The 13,374-nt window shown below is 40.4% G+C and overlaps 1 protein-coding gene and 2 pseudogenes across 1 annotated transcript in view; 2 read left to right on the top strand and 1 right to left on the bottom strand.

The window, feature by feature from the left end:
• Positions 1-13,374, top strand: part of Ca-alpha1D (Ca[2+]-channel protein alpha[[1]] subunit D) — a 6,221,746-nt gene that overhangs the window by 1,143,147 nt on the left and 5,065,225 nt on the right. The window lies entirely within an intron of this gene.
• Positions 1-13,374, bottom strand: part of LOC137234340 (NADH dehydrogenase [ubiquinone] iron-sulfur protein 2, mitochondrial-like) — a 44,696-nt pseudogene that overhangs the window by 12,489 nt on the left and 18,833 nt on the right.
• LOC137234167 (vacuolar protein sorting-associated protein 35-like) lies at positions 659-8,448 on the top strand (annotated as a pseudogene).

Genomic DNA, 13,374 nt, shown 5'->3' with positions numbered 1-13,374 from the left:
ATCAAACAAGTATCATATGTACATGTACATACATGTGTACTGTTGGGCAATTAACCAAACCATTTTTCAGCTCAAGTGTGTAAGTACTTCGCAGACCCTTTCTCTGAATTAGGAAAGGAATATGCATTTTGCAAAACAACAATGGGTCACGTTAATGAAGCAGCGAGTTTTGATAAGATCGTGCATCAATATCGGCTAACTAGCAAAGGGAAGTGCAATAGATGTTAGGATAACGAGCCAGAATTCTAAGAACGCATGGACAATATTTGTACCACATTAATATCGTCTACTTAACGCTGTTAGGTCTACTTTTCAACAAAAATTCTTTACGTTTAATCGTGTACTATAATAAAGTAGAAAAATTAGATGAGAAAAATACCAATTTTGCCAGAAAGTTTTTCCATTACCGTTTAATAGTTTGGAATAGGTATTAAAAAGTTGCTTTAACAATAGTTGAATAGGCACCAAAAGCTGTACATAAAATAGTTCGGTTACACCCACTCAGAACACAAGGCGATCGTAAATATGTTGTAAATGAAATGCATTAAATATCAAACCACATAAATCACAATCAGCATAAGTTAACATAAGCAAATACAAAAAAATAAGCAAGCACAACATCTAACAACACAAATATACAACGACAACATCGGTCGGCATGTATCCATGGAACTCAACATCCTACAGCCCAAGTGGATGCAACAGCGACGGTGCTGAGCGCAGCATGTCCACGCCAAATGGTGTGCATGATCAGGAGAAGGTACTCGCTGAAGCTATTGGCACAGCGCGTAAACAAGCATTCCAAATGAACCATTTTCTCGATAAGGATCGCATATTGGATGCACTAAAATGTGCCAGTACTATGTTGAGCGAATTGCGTACCTCGTTGCTATCACAGAAGAGCTACTATAAGTTATGTATGGCTATCACAGATGAACTTTGCCACCTGGAATTGTATTTGAGTGAGAAAAGCAATAAAGAGACAGATTTTTATGAACTTGTGCAGTATTCGCCCACAATTGGGCCGCGCTTATATTTACTCATCACTGTTGGTATTGTATATCTTAAAAAGGATTCCACATTAAAACGTAGCATACTGAAAGATTTAGTAGAAATGTGCCGCGATGTACAACATCCATTACGGGGCCTATTCCTACGTAACTATTTGTTACAATGTACACGTAACATATTACCAGATGTACTCAAAGCAGATAATGAACATGAAGGCAATGTATCGGATTTTGTAGTTACCATTTTTGCTGAAATGAATAAGTTATGGGTGCGTATGCAGCATCAGGGTTACTCAAGTGAGAAGTCACGACGTGAGAAATAACGTGAGGAACTCAAAATATTAGTTGGCACAAATTTGGTGCGGCTTTCACAGCTGGAGTCAGCAACATTAGAACGCTACCTGCGCTGGATATTGCCGGGTATAATGGAACATGTGGTTAGATGTCGTGATGCTATTGCGCAGGAATATCTTATGGAATGTATTATACAAGTATTTCCCGATGATTTTCATTTGCAAACATTAGATCCGTTCCTGAAATCATTTGCAGAGCTAGAGACTGGTGTGAGTGTGAAGAATATAATTTCTTTAATTGATCGTTTTGCGGCATACAACCAGAGGGGTGGCAAGACAAGCGATACCGATATTGAATCCATTATACCACCTGAGGTGGAATTATTTGAACTGTTCAGCATACAAGTAGCAAATATTGTGCAGACCCGTACTGATATGCCTCTAGAGATACAATATCCCTGCAGATTGCGTTACTAAGTCTCGCCCAAAAAGTTTATCCAGATCGGGTTGACTATGTGGACAAAGTGCTCTGCACTACGACACAAATTTTAGAGCGTCTTAACATGAATAACACTGGTCAACAACATTTTTGTACAAGGGTCGTGCGTATATTTTTTGAATTGCTTTTGCACCTAGAAATAAGAATATGAACACAAAAACGTTTTTGATTTGGTTTTGTTCGAAAAAAATGAAAACGAAAAACATGAAAATTCATCAAAATTTGACATAGATTTGATTTATTCTAGTATAGTAAAAATCAATTTAAGCTTTATTCTTATAAATTTGGTTTTAGAATACAGTTTACATGTTTAAAAATTCTTTTTCCTGCTTTTCCTGCCATATTCGGTAACATTTTCTCTTATTAACGTCTAACGTTTCTCAAACTCCATTATATCTTGATGGAATCGCTCCCCGTGTTCTTCTGAATAAGCTCCCATATTATCTTTGAATTTATCCAGATGTGAATGTAACATGTGCATCTTTAGCGACATTCTACATCCGATGGCGGAAAAATTCGTAATCATGCCAGTTATCATCTCATCATAATTTTCATCCCTATGATTTCCAAGAAAGCCATGAACTACTGCCTTAAAACTGTTCTACGCTAGTTTCTCCTCATTGCTAAGTAGGTCCGGGAAAATATCGCAGTTCATAATTTTTTCTATTTGAGGGCCAATAAAGACTCCATCTTTAATTTTCGCCTCTGACAGCTTTGGAAAAAAAGTCTGCAAATATTTGAAAGCTTTAGACTCAATATTAAGAGCCTTCACAAATTGTTTAATAAGGCCCAATTTAATATGCAATGGCGGCATAAATATATTTTTAGGATCGACAATTGCTTCATGTTTAATATTAAATCTTCCCACTCCATACTCAGTACGTTCAGGCCAATGTTTTTGGCGATAGTGGGCGGCATCATTTCTGCCATCCCATAGGCAAAGATAACAGGAGTGTTTGGTATATCCACCTTGCATTCCAGTAAAAAAACAAACCATCTTGAAGTCTCCAATAACTTCCCACTTGTATTCCGTATATTTGATTGCAGCTAATAGCATTTTAATACTGTCATAATTTTCTTTAAGATGTATGGAATGGAATAGATGGAAATTTGTTCCCATTGTGTAGTAGAACTGCTTTTAGACTTTTCGTTGAGCTGTCGATAAAGAGGCGCCATTCATATGTATTAAAAGGAATACCAATTGCTTCAAATAAACCTTTCACGTCATAGCAAGAACAGAGTCCATCTTCCTTACTGTAGAAACAAGAAAATTCTTCAAGACGCTTTCTTTGCCGAGATATTCGAACATCAGAAGTAAGTAAATTTCGTTGTTTAAGCCGCGATGCTAATAACTCTGCTTTGTCTTTTGATAGATTTAAGACTCTTATTAAGTCATTGAGATCTTCAGAGTTGATGAGATGTGGTATTTCTGGTTGAAATTAAGGAACAAATTCGGAATGTACGGATGCAGATGAACTCGGTGTTTGAAAGCTGCCTTGAGGGAATAGTTGCTTTTCCAACACAGGTGGATGAGGTACAGGATTTTGTTCCGAATGTGGTACTGGAACGTATGTCGATGGTAGTTCTTGATATATTGTTTTCCTTAAACGTTTCCCTTTCAGTGGCTTCACTGCACAAAAATAGCAATCAGTGTCATGATTACTCGGTTCCCTCCAAATCCTACGCACTGCGAACTTAATGGCTCTTTCCTCACCCTGGTACCAAACTATAATAAAACGTAAAGCATTTCATAACAACTTCAGTTATTATACAATTATATATATGTAGATATATGTATATCCCTAGGACTTATACCCAAGTACAGGTGTGGCCAGTAGCTACTTTGGAGTGATATAGCTCCTAAATCGCTAAAGATATCTACTTGAAATTTTTGATCTAGGAAAACGAAATAAATCTACGTCGATTGGTGTCTTATGGTGTCATGCTAGGTCCATGCATTGATGAGATATAAGCTTTCAAAGTGGACACCTACGACTTCTTATACCCGGGTACAGGTGTGGCCAGTAGCTTTTTTTCCTGTTTTTTCTCATTTTTTGAAGGAAAAAAATTTTTATTTATTATTTTCTTTATAAAATATTATTTTATTGATTATTTCTTATAACTAAATAGGCAAACAAATTTAAATTATTAAATTGTCTTCATTATTTTCACAAATATTACATGTAAATGTATTTGAAGAATGCTTTATGCATATTGGGCGCTGACATATTCTGCACATATTACGCGTTCGTCTTCTGTGTTAGTCATGGATGTAGCAGAGAAAACAGCTTCCAACCTGCTGTTTCTTTGGTTATGCACCAGCAGCTGCAGACGTTGATGGCCTATTGTCAGCACTTCCTTGCAAGGCCGTACTTATGAAACTCGCGACTGCAATTTTTGTGTTGAAGTTCCGCATCACTTGCTGATTGACCGACCGCTCTTCAATTAAGGGCATAGACAGTTCCTTTGCGAGCTGGCGAAGAAATCTCTTACGCTTCGCATTGGTGCATCTGATGTTGGGATTACTCTCATAATATATGATGTACGCTGCCAATGCCGTCAAATCAATAATATTGAAGAATAGGGGCAACGGCCAACGCTTTGTCATCCTTTGGCAAATATATTCTCCAAGCAATTGGTCCATCACGTCCACTCCTCCTTTTGCCTTGTTATAAAACTCGATCATTTCTGGTTTGCCGCTTTCGCCAATGTGATTATCGTCATGCATTGATGATAGTAATATAACTGCCTTGTTTTTTTCGGCACATAGGAGCAAATGGATATGTTGGGCTTAAAACCGAATGTACTTGACCTCCCTGCACGACCTTTGTGTGCCAACATCTCCTTTGGTATGTAGGGCTTATTTTTCCGCAGAGGTCCAACTGCCGTCAAATTCATGGATGAGTAGCTTTCCAGTAGATTTAGGGATGTAAAAAAATTTTCTATCGTTATATTTCGGCCGGTTCCATGAAAGCGGCTTACTAAATCCTTGACCACGCGTTCACCCTGGTTAGTTTCCCGTCCCGTAGGTGCTTGGCCAGTATATATTTGTCCATGAAGTGGATATGCGTTTTTGGCATCACATACCCACCACACTTCGATGCCATATTTTGCCGGTTTCGATGGGATGTATTGCGTGAAACGGGTGCGGCCACGATAAGGAAAGAGCTGCTCGTCTACTGTTAGATATTCACTTGGCTTATATGACTGCTCAAAGTTGTAGTTCATCATGGTCCACAGCTCGGATATTGGTGCAGCTTTGTCAGTTACCAAACGTTGTGCCCGTGTATTGCCATCGTCAAACCTTATAAACCGCAGTATGGCCTGAAAGCGGTTAATGCCCATTGACGCACGATATAATGGACAATTTTCCACCAACCACAAGTCCGGCGTACATTCGGCATTGCTGCGGTTAGCGCAAGTCATAATAAGCACTCCAATGAACGCATACATTTCGCTCAAAGTAACCTTCTTCCATGTTTTTGGTTCCGCCTCTGGATGTTTTGCGTATAATTCCGCATATGTAGCTTCTGCTTTTTTGTTGGTGTAGCGTACTATAATATCCACCATTTCCGGAGTCATAAAACATTTATATGTATTGACTATTGACATCATAGTAGTTTATCTTGCGGGCCCACTTCGCTGTCGCCTAGTTTGGCGTGCAAGTCGTGGCTGTGAGCTCCATATGGTACTATCACGTGCTACGAATTCAGCTGCACGCAAATTAATCTCCTCAGAATCATCTGCAGCATCGGATTCATTGTCAGATTCTTCGTAATCAGCCTCATCTACCTGGGCATTGTCAATTGTGTAATCAGGGTCTTCTACATCCGATTCAACGACGCCATTTGCTATTGCTACTTGTTCGCTTTCATCCCCTTCAGGGTCGGAAAATAACTCATCATCTGAGATTTCGTCAAACAGGTTTTGTATGTACTGCTCTTTTTCAGCGTCAGATAATCTATATAAAAATAATAAATTTTTATTCCATTTATGAAATTATATTTGAGTTATAGGTATTTACCTCATATATTGTTTCGAAGACAAATATTCCATGTTCCTTCTGCTATCCATGTTGTAATATTTTAAATTTTTTCTTACTTGTTATTTTCACAAATATAAATCAACTTCACACTTCAAAAGAACGCTTTACAATGAATATAAACTCGCAAAACTGCCGTTTATATAGCTGCAACCCTTAAATTTCTGGAAGCATTTCTTACCTGCCAGGTAGTTGGATTATATCAAATGTTGTTTGTCAGCAAATTCTAGCAAGAGTACAATATAATGTCTTCTACTAAATAATTAAGAGTGCGCGAAAAAGTTTGCATTCTAAAAATTCTAACAACAATAGAAATTATTGAATTCTTAGAAATAACTTAGAATGCGCGCAATTCTTAGAAGCAGGCTACAAATATATGTTTATAACTACTTAAAATGTCCGTAAGACCGTCAGCTACAACATTTCATTAAAAAAAATAACTTGTTTCTCAGAAAAAATGAGAAAAAAACGGGTAAAACAGGCTACTGGCCACACCTGTACCTGGGTATAAGAAGTCGTAGTAAAAGTTGGGTATAAGTCCTAGGGATATACATATGAAACAGTACAATAAAAAAGAGAAAATAAACTTACGCTCCAGAATGCTTCTGCAAGAGTTACATGAAACATGTGGAGCCCGTTTTGTGTCCTGGTTTTTAACAGGTAGACCGAAGTAGGCTAGGTAGGTCTCGCAAATCCTTGTGTTTTTAGTTAAATCAAACTTTGTTTGTCTTCTTTTAATACATTCGCCACATATATAGCAAAAATAATTAGCCGCTCGTTTACAACTTCTCGAAGACATCATTCCTCTGTGATATGCAAAAACATATTGTCGCCCACAACGAGTGACCCAAGAAACTACAGCTTCTTAAAAAAAAATTTATTTACAAAAACACTATCAGGTAGCTGGCATGCTCTATTGCTAGGCCTGTCGATCCGTCAGTTAAAGTTTCGATGAGTTTTTTAATATGTACTTAACGAATTGCCAAATCTACCTAAAATCATGAGTATCTGGGACCTTTTATCTCCTTTTTACTCAGTCATATTTTTTTGGTTTTTTCTTTTTAAGATGAGTATGTTGTGCTTTAAGTAGATCTTTTTTCGAATCGCTGAATCAGGTAGCTACCCGCCGCCCTCTGTCGACCGAAATAGCGCGAAAGGACCTACATTAGCCTGGTGCAAAAATGCAAAATTTTCAAATCGCTATAACTTCTACAAAGCCAAATATTTTTGATTCGTAATTGCATTTTTTTATAGAATTGAACATAGAATCCGAATATATAGGGAAAAACCCATGTCCGAAAAAAAAATTTTTTTTGTTGACCTGTGTAATATATCACATTGCATTGATTTCTACAACAACGCTCTAACTGTCATACAATTAAAGAACTTCACACCACTGCTGCACAAATTCGATTACATTTCACGAAAATCAATAGCATTATATTTGGTAATGAATGTAATTAAATTCCAAACTTTTACACCATCTGCGTAGCAAGCTGAACATGTATTAACTATAATCACGCCACTAATCAAAGATGAAGAATTGCCAGTGGGACCAGATGGTAAACAAGCAACACCACACGCCAATGGTAATACTGTCAGTCCTGAAGAATTCGCTGAAGAACAAGGCATTGTTCCGCGTTTCATACACTATATGAAATCCGATGAACCCGACATGCAATACAAAATTCTACAATCCGCACGAAAACATCTAGGCACCGGTGGTTCACAACGTGTCAAGCATGTTTTACCGCCACTCATATTCTCTGCCTATCAGTTGGCCTACAAATATAAAGCTATTTTTGATGAAGATGATAATTGGGATAAGAAATGTCAAAAGATATTACGATATTATCACAGTACAATCGCGACGATAGCAAAAGCAGATCTAGCGGATTTGGCGTTGCGTTTGTACCTGCAAGGTGCTTTAGTTATAGGCGAGATCGGCTATACAAAACACGAGACTGTTGCTTATGAATTTACGACGCAAGCCTTTTCGCTATATGAGGATGAAATCTCAGATTCTATAGCGCAATTGGCTGCAATTATGCTAATAATGTCCACATTTGAACAAATGTCGTGTTTTACATGCCAACCTAATAAAACCGCACTGCGTTTTTTTAGCGCACGCAAACAACCGGAGTTTTTTGCCCTAACCCAAATAAGCATGCTTTGCGACAATGTAAATCCTATGTGCAAACGTCAAATCTAAATGTCACGCAGAACAATAATTGGAAATCGAGTTAGGTTTTCACGTAGCAAATTCAATTTGGGTTGCTCTCATACAAGTTGTATGTGCATGAGACATTTTTGACAGAAAATGACTTGCGTGCATTTATATTAGGTTGGCATGTTAGTGAGGAAAATGCTGAACTTTTGCGTACGATTTGTGCGCTTGCTGCCTCTAAACTATTGAAGAAATCCGATCAATGTCGTCGTGTGGTAGCCTGCGCTGCGCTCTTTTGTAGTGGAAAGCAAAATGGTACAGATATGCGTGATGAGAAACGCACACTTGATTGCCTAAAAAAAGGAACACGTATAATAGCGCAGTGTCTGAACGTTGGCGTAGAGGTGCAACTTTATGTCGAATTGCTGAATCATTAGCAGTGATGCGAAAAAGCCAAATGTACCAAATATTCTGGTAGGTCTTTAATAGCAAATAAGACGTTGCTATTCAGTGAAATACCAATTAAAAAATTATACCAAATCGTTTACGAACGTATGAGGAGAAAGAGTAGTGTATTGTCACATACAAGAGGGAAGGGGTAATACCCGATCTAGCCACTAGTGTAATAATGTCCACACATGATTCCAGCAAAGTTTTTCACCTTGTTGGTGGGAGCCCAGGGTGGTTTATAGTAAACCCCACCACAATTATAGCAAGTTTCTGCAATCTGAAATACTCTAGGGGACACAAAGCTAACCCCAAATCTTGAACTTTTCTTCTAAAATTGTATACCTGGTTCTGAAAAATTTCATGAGTCAGAATTTTGAGGTAATCTCGTCACTCAGCCAGAACCATATATTTTTTTTGAAAAATAATCTATACAGACACGTATATAATATGACTTAATGAGTCTAATTGCAGGCATCATGACCCGCTAAAGCCAATTACGCAAGGCATATGAAAAGAAGGCCAGCTACTTCAAGATCCCATGCCATTTGTGTTCGGCTAGGCATCCTATCCGGCTCTGCCCAGTCTATCGTTCCAAGACGCCCGACGACCGGATGCGTGAGGGACTTCTGGGCAATTACTGTGGCAACTGCCTCTCCATGGCACATCGCACGGCTGGTTGCACAAGCAACGGAAGATGTCGACGATGTGGTGAGAAACACCACACCACCCTGCACGTGGATGAGCAAAAAATAGCCTCACGTAAGCCATATAAGTCATGAAGTGTACAAGTAGAGGAGGAAGAACGGGATAACCTCGAAGGGGCGTTGTCACTCTACGCCTCCGATATTGAGGCGGAGGAGATTGACCGAGGAACCACGGAGAGGGACATTCATTCCCAACCAGCCAGCATGGCCAAAAAGATATCGGAACCACTGCCTTTCCGACTCTCAAAGAGATCGGAACCACGGCTCTTCCGACCCCTGCTAAAACATGAGCACCAACAGTCGACCAGAACCCCTCACCGTCGCCGCCGAAAAGCCCCCAGCTGGCTGACAACAACACAAATCGCCGTCACGAAGCCATCACGGCTAGCCTGCCTCGCGCTACGTCGACCGCCGCCGATTCTCGAGGAGTCACTCGCCAACTAAGGATGCCGCTTCGCAGTGGACGTACAGGGCTGGACCCCGTCGCTGGACCGGTACTGCGGCCCATGATATCGATTTCGCCGACCGCTATCGTCAAAAGAGAAGCCAGAGGACGGCTTCACCTGGTGCGGGCATTGATCGACGTCTGTTCGCCATCTACAGGCTGTGTGGTGTATCTTCGGGGGAAGCCCGGCAAAAACAAACGCATTGAGACCCATGCCGTCGCTACACCACATTTCCACCGAGTGGCGCCTAGTCTCAGCCTGGATCCAGCCATCGCGGCTATGTATACTCATATCTGTCTCGCCGATCCCAAGTTCTACGTCGCGTCGCCGGTACGCTGAGTTCTCGGGGCAGACGTGTATGCCGACATCATGCTCAACCAAGTGCTGCCAGCGTCATTCGGCCCGCTCTTGGCGCAAAGCACAATCTTTGGATTCGTGCTTTCTGGAGTATCCCGAGCCTAAAATGTCGCAGATACAAAAAAAAAATGAAATTTGAATTTGAATTTGAATTATGATTTTGTAATAAAGAATATTTTATACTTTTGAACTCATGCGTACGGTCTGTCCATCCACAAATCTCTCATTTTCTCCCTCTAGATATTGTTTTCTCTAGCAGCAGGACAAGGCGAGGTTGCGTACCGCAAGGGGGCCGGCATGTTTAGGCCAGCAGGCTAACCCCGAAGGAAAATTAAAGGCCGGCCACCCTAATGCAATCTAATACACAACCGCTTATTGTTTACGGCCGTTGGCACTTATACTCAAAGAAAAAGTGACGTTTCAGTAAGTTACCCCGCCAAAGGCCTGTTAGCTTTGGGGGTTAAACGTAACGCGTGGAATGGGACTCGGTCACTTGGATTAAAGCCGCAGCAGTATATGCACGCTCGTAAGTTGGATCAATAAGTTTTTAACCACCATTAAAATATCACACCGCCAGAACGCAGAGTCCCTGAATATATATAAAAAGTAACATTGTAGCAATTGCATGCTTGCTCCTTTAAACTCTCTTTCTGTTTTTTTTCACTGCATATTTCTTGAAATAAAATCTATTGAAATTTTAATATTAATCACTGCCTTTCCTTCCTAACTTCCATCGAGAGAAACTAGTCTGGAATCCGCCAGCTCAAATTTTCACACTTAATAAATTTAGAGGGACATTACTCACCAAATTGAAGCACAGCATATACCGAATTTACTTAAATCCATTTCATTTATTTTTTTTTTACAGTTTTTATGAAAAAAAAAAACAAAATGACTTCTTTTCTTCGTTTGGTTCTCACTTGAGAAATTCCGATCATCAAGTTATAATTCTAGAAACGTCAATTCCATTGAATAATGCAAAATGGAAATAAGCACCACCTATTCCATTTCATGAAATAACGCAAATATGCAAATAAGCACCATCTATTGGTATGAAACCTAGCCGTAGCTTGGTGTGATATATCTCATGAACCGCTCGACCAAATTCAATCAAACTTTACAGAAACCATCTACACCATAGCCCAAATGCACTGTAGAAATTTGGTTGAATTTGGTGGAGCCGGTCTCAAGTTATAAAGTAACACCAAAAATGTGCACTTATTTATATATATATAGATATGGTAACGTTTTATACATTTACATGTACATATGTTAAAAAACTAAAGTAACACCCATACTTTCTTGTGAGTTTGTATTCTATTTACAACTTTCCATCCACGGCATATCGAACTTGTGAAAAGGCGAGGAAAGCGCAACAACTAGGAGAGCGTTGATCAGTTTGCGCTCCGATTCCTCAAAATAGTGCGGCCGGACCACTATAAGAATACCGGTGCGATAAGGCTGTTAAGCGAACAGTCCCCACCGGTGGCAAGTAAATAATAAACCTTAGAAGTGAAAAGTGGTTAAAAGTCCCTGAGTAGCAGGGTAGTGCAGTGAAAGGTAACGTTAGAAAAGCCCCTGAGAAGAGTGAAAGCTCCCAATACTCAAATAAAGTGTTTAAAAACCCCTGAATAACAGAGTAGTGCAGTGAAAAGTAGTGTGTCCACACACGGTGCCGTAAAAGAGGGTGAATATACTCCAAAAAAGCAGAGCATACTAGACCTTTTGTGTGTGTGTGCAAAAGTCCCTGAGAAGTAGGGCAGTGAAGTGAAAAAAGGTGCTTTAAAAGAGGGTGAATATACCCCCTAAAAAATGCTGAGCATACTAGGCCAGTTGTGTGTGTGTGCAAAAGTCCCTGAAAAGCAGGGCAGTGAAGCGATAAAGGTGCCTAAGAAGAGGGTGAATATACCCCAAAAAAGCAGAGCATACTAGGCCAGTTTTGCGTGTGTACAAAAGTCCCTGAAAAGCAGGGCAGTGAGGCGATAAAGGTGCCTAAAAATAGGGTGTACATACCCCCCAAAAAAAAGCAGAGCATACTAGGCTAGTTGTGTGTGTGTACAAAAGTCCCTGAAAAGCAGGGCAATGAAGAGATAAAGATGTCTAAAAAGCTGTGTGTGTGTACAAAAAGTGCCTGAAAAGCAGGGAAGTAAGTCAAAAAGTTGCCTTAGAAGAGGGTGAAAGTCCCTGAGAATGCTCAAGAAACAAATTTCAAAACGTGAAGCCATTTACTGATAATCAGAAGTAAAAATTTACAAATTGTTGGGTTAAATTTTAAATGTCGTGCAACTTTTCGACAAACGAAGCGGTAAGGAAACAGCAAACATTCTGCTGCATTCCAGTGAGTCGATACGGAGACATCAGAAGATAGACGATATGCCACGGGTCAACAAACAAGACGATCAGCCATAAAACGGGTATACAATAGCAGGGCCACCGCGGATATCGCACGGCAAGTTTTTTAAAGGACCACACGAAAGGTCCACCGCTTTGGATATAGCACAGCAAGTTTTTAAAGGCACACACGTACGGCCCACTGCTTTAGGAATCTGCAAGCAGTAAGTCGACCAAACGTTAGGCACTAAGGGGCGAGTTTTTTTATACTTTTTGCCTATTTTAAGCTGTATATTGGTACTTAGTTTTAGCAAGACCCTTAAGTTGCGGCGAACGCAGTACCCCTTTCTCGCTCCTCACCCCCCTCAGCAGTTTTAAAGGCAATTTTACCCGCCTACGTACCCTCGAGCGGTATATTGATCCCTACTTTCGCAAGCCCCTTAAGTTGCGGTGAACGCAGTACCCCTTTCTAGCTCCTCACTCCCCTCAACAGTGTTAACGGCAATTTTACCCCCCTTGCATGCCCACACGATCACGAAGAGTGGCCGACTTTTTCTGAGGTTGAATTGCAACCCATCTTACCAGTTTGCGAATATCTATTTATCTAGGGTCCCTGAACATGGCCAACGCCCAGAATTTCTCGCGGGCTTGTGATGCGCTTCTGGAGTTTGAAAATCGGTTCAACGAAGCTCCAGGGGCACATCACACGGTGTTTTCCCTTGAAATTCAAAAGGAGGAACTTAAGGCCCTTTGGGATACAGTAAAAAAGTCTTTCAGCAACTATTCCCGAGACCTCACCGACGACAATGGCGGCGCCACGGCCTTGCGAGAAGCGAAGGTTAAATATAAGGACTGCTAAACATCATACCTGACGTGCGCAGCCCTGATGGGTGAGACCATCCATAACCTCACCCTCATTCCTTAACCCTCCTCTATGGTAAACCACCTCTCACACCAGCCTGATTTGACGGTGCGCTCCAGCGTTAAACTTCCACCGTGCGACACCGAAATTTTCTATGGTGACTACACCACATGGCCATCCTTTCGGGATCTGTTTACGGCCATATACATAAAT

This window comes from Eurosta solidaginis, chromosome X (genome assembly GCF_040869045.1).
Source record: "Eurosta solidaginis isolate ZX-2024a chromosome X, ASM4086904v1, whole genome shotgun sequence".
NCBI classification, from domain to species: Eukaryota; Metazoa; Arthropoda; class Insecta; order Diptera; family Tephritidae; genus Eurosta; species Eurosta solidaginis.
The sequence above is the reverse complement of the archived record's forward strand: the minus strand, read 5'-3'. Positions and strand labels throughout refer to the sequence as shown.